General features: G+C 48.2%; 1 protein-coding gene across 5 annotated transcripts in view; it reads right to left on the bottom strand.

Moving 5' to 3' along the window:
- Window positions 1–12,848, bottom strand: part of sema5ba (sema domain, seven thrombospondin repeats (type 1 and type 1-like), transmembrane domain (TM) and short cytoplasmic domain, (semaphorin) 5Ba) — an 87,619-nt gene that overhangs the window by 73,711 nt on the left and 1,060 nt on the right. The window lies entirely within an intron of this gene.

Genomic DNA, 12,848 nt, shown 5'->3' on the forward strand with positions numbered 1-12,848 from the left:
GAGGAGGTCCAGTAAGTAGCGGCACCACCGACATTAGAGGGGAAGGAAAAGCAGTGGGAGCTGAGGAGGAGGAACAAAAGAGGAAGGGTGCACCGTGCAAATGGAGAAAATAGAGCTCCTCTTCAGAAGTCCTTCACAAAACCTATATTTTGCGTCTCATTTTCTGCAGCTGCAGTAAAGTAAGTGGCCGGCTCACGTCTCCAGCCCGCCGCTGCACAGCTCATATGCTTTTAAACCAGCCACTAAGTTAATTATAGGCGCATAATTGAGTGCAATGTTTGCATCAGCTGAATACATAATGTGCATTAAGCCTTCGAATTACAGCGGAGAGAAAGCGTTAGCAACAGAGACGCTCTGCATGCAGACAGGAGGAGGAATCAGCAGATGATTTGACCTTTCAACCTGTCATACTCCCAGCGGCTTAAAAGGCTTCATCCACTCGAACCTAACTTTATTATCATGCGTTTCCTTATCCTAAATAACTACTAAATAACTTAGAATATAGCACTTTACCCTGTAGAATCACCCTTGAGAGGCGGATGGACACCCAACTATGGAATATGCTTCCTGCTGCAGTGCTGCTCCGTCCTCTCACTCTTTATGGCTAATTCACATTATAACAGCATCTGCTGACCAGTCAAACAGCTGCGCCGTGCCAAGCGCTTCGAGCCAGGCTGCTGCTCTTCCCACTTTATATATAACACAAACACCCTTTGGTTGGGATTCACCGTATATTAAAGACAACGACTGGACCGTTGTTGGGGTGTTGGAGGGAGGTGGGGGCTCGTTTTGGAATGGATAGCTGAGCTCCTGGGTGGGGTCGGATGATGGCGGCAGGGTCGCGTCTAGTTTTAATCAGCGCACGTGTTAGTAGGTTAACGATAGTAAACACTAGTGAGGAAAAGAGAGCAGAAGTGACACAGAAGATGGAAATTGAACCATTTAGCATACAAGCTAGCATAAATCCATCCTTGGAAGTGATGAACCTGACGTTAATAACTGAGGTGAGTGGCTGTAACTAAAGAAAAGGGAGTGGCAGGTTACAACCTGCCTTTTATTGAGTTGCTGGAAGGCAGCAGGTGGACGGTCAGAAGGTTTGATGGAGTCATTCACTGTTGAGGCCCAGACTCGTCCATCATCTGCACCGTTCGTTTTACGACTCCTCAAACTGAAACACCTCAGTCAAGATTAATCTGCAGAACGGACCATCGTCTCTGTCGGGACCTTCCAGCACGTTCGCGTCCCGCAACAAAGGAAAAGTTCAAGTTTACCTCCGCCGTTAAAAAGATAGCAGAAAAAAGCAACAAGAGGAAGGCATGCATAATTAATCCCCCTTCCATCAGAGAGGAGAATAAAACTTTACAGCCTAATCAAAATGGAGATCCAAGCTTCCATCTCCCGGTCGCCTCTCCGCCCGATCAAAGATTAGTGAGATTGAATCAGGCCGGAGTGAGAACTCTTCAATGACACGTCAGCTTTAACGGCGACTTTATTTTATTCCTGCTTGAATAACCCTGAGAATAATCTGAGTTTTAGAGAAGACAAAGAATTAGCATCTAAATCCACTCATAAGGATTTTATATCCCTTCATCTTCCAGCTACGTTTCCCTTGTGGGGTTTTGGAATTGGGTCAGAAATATGCATTTGGAAAAAAAAACGTATCAATGAACAGAAAAGATAAAGAGGGTCGAATGTGAGGAGAACTGAACGATAGGTTCTATCACTGATTAGCTTTACTTCCTAAATAGACCACAATAGCAGGCTTGTTCCAAAAAACCTGAGATACTAAAGTGTTGATAAGAAGAATGAATCAGCAATCTCACGCCCAGGTCAAAGGTCAACCTCTGAGGGCACCAGGTTCAAACTCTAGAAATCTGGGGCACGACGATTTCCTTCCTCCTATTTAGAGATGCAACGAGGGGTTTGGAAAGAGGCTGAGGTGTAGGGAGGAAAGGCTCCAACGGTGCTTCCACATCTGGAGTACGAAGAGAAGCAAGCAGAGATGGACAGAACAGGAAGAGGAGGAAGCAGAGACGGACAGAACAGGAAGAGGAGGAAGCAGAGACGGACAGAACAGGAAGAGGAGGAAGCAGAGACGGACACAGAACAGGAAGAGGAGGAAGCAGAGAGACGGACAGAACAGGAAGAGGAGGAAGCAGAGACGGACAGAACAGGAGGAGAGGAGGAAGCAGAGACGGACAGAACAGGAAGAGGAGGAAGCAGAGACGGACAGAACAGGAAGAGGAGGAAGCAGAGACGGACAGAACAGGAAGAGGAGGAAGCAGAGACGGACAGAACAGGAAGAGAGGAGGAAGCAGAGACGGACAGAACAGGAAGAGGAGGAAGCAGAGACGGACAGAACAGGAAGAGGAGGAAGCAGAGACGGACAGAACAGGAAGAGGAGGAAGCAGAGACGGACAGAACAGGAAGAGAAGGAAGCAGAGACGGACAGAACAGGAAGAGGAGGGGCGCTGGAGAGGCCTTTTATTGTCTGTCACATCCTTGTGCCTGCTGATCGTCTGGGTGTCACTGGAGGCTGGAGCAGCACGGTCGATCACAGCGACCACACACACACACTCACACACACACACACACACACACACACACACACACACACACACACACACACACACACACACAGCAGAGGACTCGTCCTGTCCCCCGTCCTCAGAATCACCAGTGTTGTCAGCAGGGAGGAGGGGGGGGGGGGTCCTGCTGGATCCAGGCCAGGTCATTTCACTTCACATAATTTCAGGTCTCCGTGCATCAGCGAGCAAAGCGCCCGCAGCCATCACGATGTCACCGCTGTGGTTTTTAATACGGACCCGAGACTAAACGCATTCTAAACGATGCATAGACGTTGCCTGAAGGAGCCCTCCAGAGGACCACAGACCTCCACCGACTGTCTTAATCCTCCTCCTGCTCAATTTCTGCCTCTTTTCTCTCCGGTTTAATTGGCAGAAGCGTGCGGTCGCCTACACACGTTTAATTTTCATAATGAGCTAGAATGCATTGTCACAAACAATCCCTTTTAAAGCGGCTGCGGTGGTGGAGTCATGCTCTCGCTTGCAGCAAATGTAATGAATGCCTAAATAATAGAGGTTTGGCTGATTTATGCCTAAATCATCCAACAAGAGGCTGAGAATAACACAATCATCAAGTAAAATCAGACGCAGGAACAAGTCATGGAACAAGCTGTATCCTGGAAATGACGGAAAGAGATGCCAGCAGCCAGGAACATTAAAAAATAAATAAATTGTAGCAATTTTTGTCAAGCGCTGGTTAGATTACAACCATCTCCCCAGAAAATGGAACTGGCCTCCAGAAAAGAGTGTTTGAACAGGAAAAAAAATAAGAAGGAGCGGAGATAAATAAGACATAAAATTAACATGATGGTGAGCAGCGACGAGGAGGCTCAGGAAGGAAGGTGCTAAATAATTGTATTCATAAGAGAAGGAAATCTCTGGAGTCCACTAAAGCCCCCAGCTGTAGGTGATAGCTCCAAACCCAGCTCTTGCTTTAACTCTTGGCTGGTTTTGAAGACCCCACCTCCAAGAACAGCCACGGTTGCCTGTGCAGTGCAGCCACACCTCCATCGTGTCCACACCTCTGCACGGCTGTGACCTTCAGTCGGCAGCAGGTGAGGTGCAGGCCGCAGCATCAACAAGGTTCTCATCTCTGCCTTGTTTGTGTTGGCAACTTCTCCAGGCGGAGGAAGCTCATGGGAACCAGAAGATGAAAGGAAAGTCTCGGCGGTCCATTCCAAATGCATTACCTGTTGCGGATTATGGAAGTCATTTTCAGTGTTTGGCTGAAGTAGTCGAAGGCGCGCAACTCATCTGAGAACAAAGAGCTGAAGACGCAATAGGAGCTCCTTATTACCCGAGTCCCACATAGGAAAATGCCACTGAAGCAAAAAGCTCATTTCCCTCACCTGCAGGTCACTCTTTGATAGGAGAACTCGTCTCTATGCTTATTTTTGGCCTGTTTTCCTCTCCAGTCACACAACTCATGCACAGCTCCATCATCCCTGGCACTGTTATGGCGAGGAGCACATCCTCAGCAGTCAGTCAAGGACGGGCTGGCGCTGCCGCCACCGCCGCGGGTTAGTAAATCACCAAAGATGGATGGGCATCGGGCCAGAACCGGCACGCTTTCCACACAGAGAGGAGCAGCCAGGCTAATTCTGCAGGGCTGGAATGGTTTGGTATGTGCTTATTCATCTTTTACTAAGATTCTCATCTATGTTCCTCTGACCCAGAGTCTCTGTTATACACAGCAGGTGTACAGAGCGTCCTCTTTTTTTTGTGAGGGGGGGGGCTCAGCCAATCAGAACAGGCTGTTCAGAATCCTGTAAATGAAGAGATTTTCAGTAAAAAAAACAAAACAACAATGTTGATAAGACCTCAGCTCCTAACGTTGTTTCTACCAGAAGGTTTGTGATACCTTCAAGATCTGGTGCTGGGTGGATTCCCAACAGATGTTTATATACTGTATATATACAGTATATATATGTATATATACAGTATGTATATATGTTTAACTCAGCAGGAGTCTGAGCTCATTTCAACTTACAACTCCATGAAAAATGATTCGAATTTGCCTCTAAATCTAATTATGAAAATACATGCATACAATTCTCTCTGATAAATATATGTGACGGATGAGCTCCAGCAGCCAAAGACACCCCCCCCCCTCCCAAGGCCATTATAAGTCACAGGGCTGAGATGAGATGCAAAAACAAGGCAGTCTGACACAATGACACAACGGTATGTGCATAACGGCGCACACATCTGGCAGCCTCACCTAGTGTTAATTACTGCTGCGAGCAGTGCTGACACACACTCTGTCTTCATCATGTAACCATTTAACCAGCTGAGCGCTTATGAAGGGACAAACAACCCAATCTTTACTAAACGAGGTAATTAAATCCCAGAAAATTGAAGGGATTTCACCGTGAAGATGAAAAAGGTCACAAGCAGACGAGAGTGTAAAGATCTTAACAGGTTAAAATGGATGGATGGATGGATGGATGGATGGATGGATGGATGGATGGATGGATGGATGGATGGATGGATGGATGGATGGATGGGTGGATGGATGGGTGGGGGGTGGGTGGGTGGGTGGAGGGATGGATGGATGGATGGATGGATGGATGGATGGGTGGGTGGATGGATGGATGGATGGGTGGGTGGGTGGATGGATGGATGGGTGGGTGGGTGGGTGGGTGGATGGATGGATGGATGGATGGATGGGTGGGTGGGTGGGTGGGTGGATGGATGGATGGGTGGGTGGGTGGATGGATGGATGGGGGGGTGGGTGGGTGGATGGATGGATGGATGGATGGATGGATGGGTGGGTGGGTGGGTGGGTGGAGGGATGGATGGATGGGTGGGTGGATGGATGGATGGATGGATGATGGATGGATGGATGGATGGATGGATGGATGATGGATGGATGGATGGATGGATGGATGGATGATGGATGGATGGATGATGGATGGATGTCTTTAGCATGGCCCATGCCCAGTAACAGTTGGTTATATTTACGTGATACTTTATGAATCAAAGGCTCAGATGTTCTTCCCAGAAAGGCTTTGATGCAGGAACCTAAACAGACGGAGTGTAAATACGCGCACCTATAACCTTTAGGTGAGAGTACATAAATCCACCGTATTGGTGTTTTTCCATCACTTCTGAGGTTGTTTAGAGGAACACGTGTCCCCTCAAGTCTGGAACGTTCTCCTGGCTACAGTGTGTCTTTATATTCCCCATGAATGAACATATTATAGGTCCGAGCAGTCGCTCTTCCCCTCCAGTGGTGCACGTTTTATTTTCTGACGTGATGCTAATCAGCCGAGCTATAAACCACTAGCTGTATTTAGACTGGGAGTGAACGAGTGAATCTGAGCCGTGCCTCTCCCCAACAGCCGACCACAGTGATAATGTTCCAGGTAGTTGTTATAGACATCACAACACTGTTGGTTTAGAAACGGCCCCGGCTCTGGCTGGTGATTGATGCTCCACGCTTTGGGTTGGGGGGGGACTAAGGCTGCTATCATGGTGGGTGATGAATGAGGCCGCTGGCCAACACTAGCAAAAAGCAATCTGCTATGAGAGAGGTCAGAACCACTCTGCCACCAAAGGCCCAGCAGCTGATTTACACATCACTGAAGAGAGCTCCGCTTCCCTCCTGCTGAAAGCAAATATGGACCTTTAGTTTTAATATGTTGGGGGGGGGCATTTACTGGATGAGGTCAGGTGAGGTGAGGAGGTGAGGCTACTTCCTGTCCCCGCCTGCCATGAGCTCTTTCTTTCACCCTGTCTTTAGTTGTGCAGCAGAATCGGCTTCCCGGCTGTTTTTCTGCCTGATTTACGACGCTTATTGATGTGTTTTCAGGCAATGAGCTGTAATTTAGTTGTGATGGACAAAGTGGAATCGGGATTTGCTTTTATTTATTCACCTCATTTTTACGTAAATCCGGACACCGAGGCCAGATTTTTGTTTGTTTTCTTTTGGGGGGTTGAATTTCGTGGAAATGCTGGAACATCGGCATGTTTCTGATACAGTATTTGGTGCTCTGAGGTGCTGTTGACATAAGGTGGGAGGGGGGGAAAGGGGTCAAATCAGAGAGGAGACATGTTTACAGGTGGTGTGCAGGGGTCTCTATATGTGCAGAGGCCGCTGTGGATGAAGGGGTCTTTCTTCCCGTCAGAGGAGGGGCTTTAGCTGCTGTGTCGCGCCAACACGGACCCTATGCAACGCAGCGCACCAACAGAGGCTTCTTTCAGTGAGCGGGGGGGGGGGGGGCAAAGTGCAGTGAAGTGTGGAAACCAGACACCAGGATGGTGAAAAGCAGCTCTAATGGCCCCTGAGATCCAGGTGGGGGTACATGAAAGATGAGCTGGCACTGCAGCACCACCTCCCTTTTTCACACAAGTGTGTCCGATTTAAAGGAATCCGGTCTGGGTTTGTAGAACCAGATTATTCCCCCCCCCCAAAAAAAAAATACAAGGGGTGTTATTTTATTCCGAGAACTATTTCCTGACTCTCTGGGCCAGGCGGTGGTACAGCGCAGCACGGCTGGGTACCTATCTCCATAACACAGGCGCTTGGCTGCGGTTCTCCCCTCCCCTCACTTCCTGTCGGCGCGGACCGGTGACAGCGAGCGGCGGCTGGCTCCCAGCGCCCCGGCCCGCTCGATGCTTCCCAAAAAGAGAGGCAAGGATGTGGAGAATGGAAATGAGGAGCGAGTCTGGGGGACACAGGTGAATCTCATTTCCGTCTTGATTCAGTAGAGCCGGAGCAGTCAGAGAAGGTAACGGCACGATGCATAATTCACGTGCTTGTGATTAAACTTCCTGCTCTGGTGTGATTTTTTGCGGAGTGCTTGTTAACAGAGGGGTGGTGAGGACGGGGGTCCTGAGAGATGGCTGTCTCTGCTTCTGCCAGGACATTAATCACTGTCACACTCCTCTCCTCCTGTCTGCCTCCCCCTGAAACAGACCCTCCTTCTCCCTCCGAGAGGCACTTCTATTGTCATAGTAACCAAAGACAACCACACTCGGCGGCGCTGCGGCGGGAGCGAGCAGGGGCGGAGCTCCACGTTTACTGATGGACTTGGTATTTTGGAGAATCGCCGAGTTACCTTTAGAGGATTTAGAGGATTTTTCCTACTGTGACGAGTGGGTTGCGTTTACAAGGAGAGCGGTTCCGTTCAGGAGGACGTGGAGGGCAGAGTCGTATAGCTAATCGCTAATCTGAGCGCAGCCCAACGCCTGCTAACCTCAACTCTGCCTGAAAGACGTCCAACGCCGATTACAAATCAGCCAGGTCGGTAGAGCAGATTCTCCCAGTGGGCTTCCAAACCAGCGGGAAGAAGAAAAGCCGAAAAGAAAATGCAGAATCATTTCCGAGTGTCTGGGGGGGTGTGATCCCTGTTAATCAGGTCAAGAAGGGAAAGCTCCTGGAAACAGACAGGGAATAATAAGGAGGTCTCGGAGAATATTCTGGCAGCCCGCTGAAGCGTCGGTGTTTCTGCCGGTGGTCTGTCATGGATGCCAGCTATTGTTGCTGATATCACTAAGACAAATATGGCTTGGGAATATTATTGGAGGGCGGATGTTCGTTTTTAAAACCCCCGTCATGTTCTCAGCCACGTGTCCATTACTGATCCAGTTTCCAATGGAATCAGCCATGAGCTCATTGGTTTATTACCCTCACATGTTTTATGATTAAGATTTTCTGGGCTGAAGTCACAGCTTTTGAATATTGTACCTGTACTGTATGTGTGTATGTGTGTGTGTGTGTGTGTGTGTGTGTGTGTGTGGTGTGTGTGTGTGTGTGTGTGTGTGTGAAACTACTGATTTCCCTGCCACGGTGGTAAATATTAAAAACCTTTCACACAAACAATGGAGAGGGTCTCCAAACACCAGCCTGCTCGTCAGCAGAACATGTGCTCTGTAACGAGCTGGAATACGATCAACCAGAGGAAGTTCATTGAAAAACTGATACTGGAAACAAACCAGTGCTAATAAAACTGCAGCTAAACATGCCAGAGGGGTCTGATCTACATCTACAACAGCCTCCAAACTCTGGTTGAGATATGACTATTTCACTGGGCACCAGAAACAAGGTTTTTTACACAGTGAAGATGCTAAAAATATCCTGGCAGTTGAAGAAAAGGTAAATCCTAATATAAATATGAGGTTAAAGGTCGCTGTCTCTTTTCCATTCCACAGTCAAGATAAACTATGATCTGTAGCAAGAAACTGGTGCACCGGTGTCTCCAGTCTACTCTGTCATGAGCTTGTGGATGTGTGAAAAGCAATGGAAGAGTAATCCAGAGGGTTCGGAGGGGGTCCTGAAGGTTTCCAGACCCATCTTATCGAAAAGAAGTCATTTCAAAGAGACTCACAAAACAGATGGAGCCCCTAAGGGTTGAGGACATGACGGGACCTCAGGATCAGAGTGATATTAAAGAGGCAGAGCAAGGACAATGTTCCCACCATCTCCACAAAGGCCTCAACACCCATCTTTGCACCCATTCCTGCAGGTCACATCAAGCCTTGAATAAGCCCCCCTTCCTAAAGCTTCTACCGTGCATCCACGGCATCAATGGGAATAGTGTTCCCGCTCCTCACAATGGCCAAATCAACTGTGGGAGCACTTTCTCCTCCTCTCCTGCCCCTTTTATTCTCACCCTGCTCAGACCTTGCTGGGGCTGAGCAGAGGAGGGACGCGAGAGAAAAGGCACATGCCTTCACGTCCGCTTCGCACACATACAAAGAGAAAAAAATCAAATTGCTCAGACAGGCACGCGCACGTGCACGAGCGCGTGCGTGCTTTCACACATACGTACGCACGTCATCTCATTCAAAGGGGGACAACAATGAGGACGTGTGAAAAGAAGTAAGATGGTGAAAAGTCTGGTTGCTGGAAGGGAAACACCTTCGGTTTAAGAGCCGCGGCTCAAATGATGGAGGATAATAACGTGTAACTGGATATTCTGGGATGTCCAGTCTGAGTCTGAGAAAGAGAATTAAATATAATGAGACGACATCACCCCACAGCTGCCACAAACGTCCCCTTCCATGTTTCTGAGTCCCTCCAGGGTTTTGTGGAATTTGTGTGAACACCTCCACCCAAACTTTCACTTTTGTCGGAGGTATTTCCTTCAGTATCGCAATTTTGTTGCCATGTTTTTAGGAATTGTGGTAAAACGACTACATTTGACTAATTAAAGACCAAACGTAACCGAGCAAAACCCACTAAAAAGCCTGAACAACACCTGATTAAACATCAGGGGCTTTGAATATTCGCAGTCTTTTGTCCTTCCAGCATTTCTGAAGCCTCTATGTTTAACCTCTAATCACATGAGGGTGTACGCTGCTGTCCCTCCTGGACTTTGCTTTTACCTTCTCGCCCCTGTGAGGCAGATTTGGGCAGTAATTTTAGGAATGCTGGTACTCCTGGATTTGGCTTTTCCTGCCGGGAACTGAGACAGAAAACTGCGACGATTGGACAGATTTCTGCGAAGAGGGGCGACGTAATTTTCACATTACGGGGAGGGCGAAGACTGGCCGAGACAAATCCAGTCTGTGGGGGTGCATCAAGAATGTATCTGGTTTCACAGACAAATGTTGAGCCGGACAGACAAGGTTACAGCACGACAGTGGCTGCGGACGAAGGCCACGCCAAGAGCACTCTCATCAACAAGGCCGTCCTGGGAGGTTGCTCCTCGTCCAGACAGACATTGAGGAATTATTCATTTCCACCCGCTCCGGAGGCAGCGTGCAGACGGCCGGGCTGACGGCTCAAAGGGTCTGGGCATCAGCACCGTGTGTTCATATGACAGGAATCAGGAGCAGAGTCTGACCGGTGGGGTGAAATAAAGCGCTTCCATCGATCTACAGGTGGTGACGGGCTGCAAATGTTTGTACGTGGACCTGCGGAGAACGTTGAAGCTGCTGCTGCTGCAGAGGAGCTGGAGGAACAAGTGCAGGGCTGCGAGGGCCACGCTGATGGTGCACCAGCCCTTCAGACCTCACAGCGTCTATGCTGAGACATCAGGCGACATCGGACGGGGAACTATTTATGTTGAGTTTGCTGCGTCAACAACGCATTTTCAAACAGCGCCAGTCAATTTGACTCAGGTCCATAAAGCGAAAAACAACAAAAGAGGATCAACAAAGCCAGGCGGATGCAGGCTGAGGCGGCGCTAAGTCAGCCGTCAGGGAAAATTAGGGTTGCTCATGTTCGTGCGGCAGCATTGAAAATCAAATGTTTTACCCATAAATAGCTGCAGACACAATGGCGTGCACGTGGGTGTGGTCCTGCTGGTGCTGAAGGAATAAAGGCAGGCTGGGACATGATGATTAGTGACGTTCCTCAGATTTGCCTATTGACGCACCTGCAACTGTTGATGGAAGAGAAAGCCCTCCACTCTCCCTGGTTCCTGCTCTTTCTCTGCAATGGCCACACATTGGTTTCTTCCTCAGAGAGGCCCGGACTAATTACCATGTGAATCCTGCTCAACTGGGCCACTTTAAAGGTTGCACACCCTCTTCACACTCACACCAGGTTCAGGGGGAGACACAAGTGACAAAATCAACATCAACGGCTGGCAAAGCGCATCTTGGCTCCAGCCGTTCGGCTTCCCTGCAGCCCTTCTGAGGGCACCCGTCCTGAGTCGGGAAGTGTGCAGATACATCAGTGTCAAAGACGATCTCTCTGGATGAAGAGCTCACGAGATGGCACGCTACACAAAGGAACTACTCGTCTGCTGAGGTGACAGGTGTTCCGAGACGCTTGTTCACCAGGCAGGAAAAGACAAACGAGTAACAACAACACGGTACTAAAAATAATGATCTGCCAATCTTGAAATAATTGGAGTCATCTTTTTTTCCAATAACACTAACTCCCACATACACCAGGTCACCTGATACTGAGGATGGTAATTTTCTCCCCCCCCCCCCCCCCCCGAGGTCATTTCAGATGGTGGCGGGCTCAAGTTCCGCAGACATTAAACTTTCATTTCCATTTGTCCTCTCTCAAATGATGGTGGACAACACAAGTGCGCTGCACGGCTGCTTAAATATGCATCATTAAGATTTTGATGACAAGGCTGTCCTCTCATCTCCACACCATATTTGTTAATAAAAATGAATTATTTATGTCGACATCAGACACCCAAACACACACACACACACACACAACGTAGTCACAAACAAAAGACTTTCACTCGCTAAAACTATGCAGACGTGGAGGAAAGGAAAATGAAGAGGGGCTGTAGATGCTCGGGGGGGTCCAGTTTAAGTTTTGTTTTGGATCTTCTTTGCTGTGCTGGCCTGCTCCCCGCCAGGATCTGTCAAGAGCCCTCATAAGTCCATCAATGAAGAAAACCTCCTGCTTTCCATTTGAATGGACTGACCTGGTACTGAAACAGCACCTCGTATAACAAAGGTATTAATCATCCATAAGACAAGCGTGCGGGCCTGACAAAACCTATAAGAATATGCAATTATCAATCAAAAGACCGAGGCTGTGACAGACTTTCATGCTTGTTGATGGATGAATCATAAGAAGGTAACATGCAAAAAGCCCCTTTTTAAATTCCAGGCAGAGAGAGAGAGAAAAAAAATAAAAAAATAAAAAAATATATATACAATTTATACAGAGAGAGAGAGCGCGGCCTTATCAGATCAAATCAAAACAGCCATTCTCAGTTTCCTTTGAGGACTATTTGAGCATTAATGAATAATACAGTGTCCTTGTCTGAGGCTTCTGTAGAAACTAAACCACTGACGCTCCAGTATAATTACAGATATATTACAGAGCCCAGATCTTAAAAGCTGCTAAAAGCCCCAGTGGTGATGTTTACTCTTGTTAGAATAAAGTTTTAATGGAATGAATAAAAAGGCAGTGGCAGGGAGGCAGGTTAATGCTGTATTTAATTTAAAACTGTAAACGGTGGATCGAAAACTCCAGCTGCATTAATGCATCCAATCATGCGCTTCCTCTAAACGTTTTCATAGGCGAATGTGTCTTTCTGCATCTGTCCACGTCAGCTTCGGCAGCAGCGCAGGCAGCGAACTTCACCTGTAAGGTGTGCGCGCATGGCTGCTCAACACTGCCCTCTGTCGGCCCGAAGCGGCACGGCGCGGCTGCCAAACCGATGCGACGTTTGATTTTAATCACTTAAAATACGCGCAGAATGACGCTTTATATGTTGCCGTGGTTTAATATGTAACGTCGTCACACTGGAGATGTCGTGAGGGATATTGATTTGAAAGAAATTTAAACTGATAATCGATCCGACTGTGTGGGTAATCGGAGGCTAAATGAGG

The sequence above is a fragment of the Takifugu flavidus genome, chromosome 1 (genome assembly GCF_003711565.1).
Source record: "Takifugu flavidus isolate HTHZ2018 chromosome 1, ASM371156v2, whole genome shotgun sequence".
Lineage (NCBI taxonomy): Eukaryota > Metazoa > Chordata > Actinopteri > Tetraodontiformes > Tetraodontidae > Takifugu > Takifugu flavidus.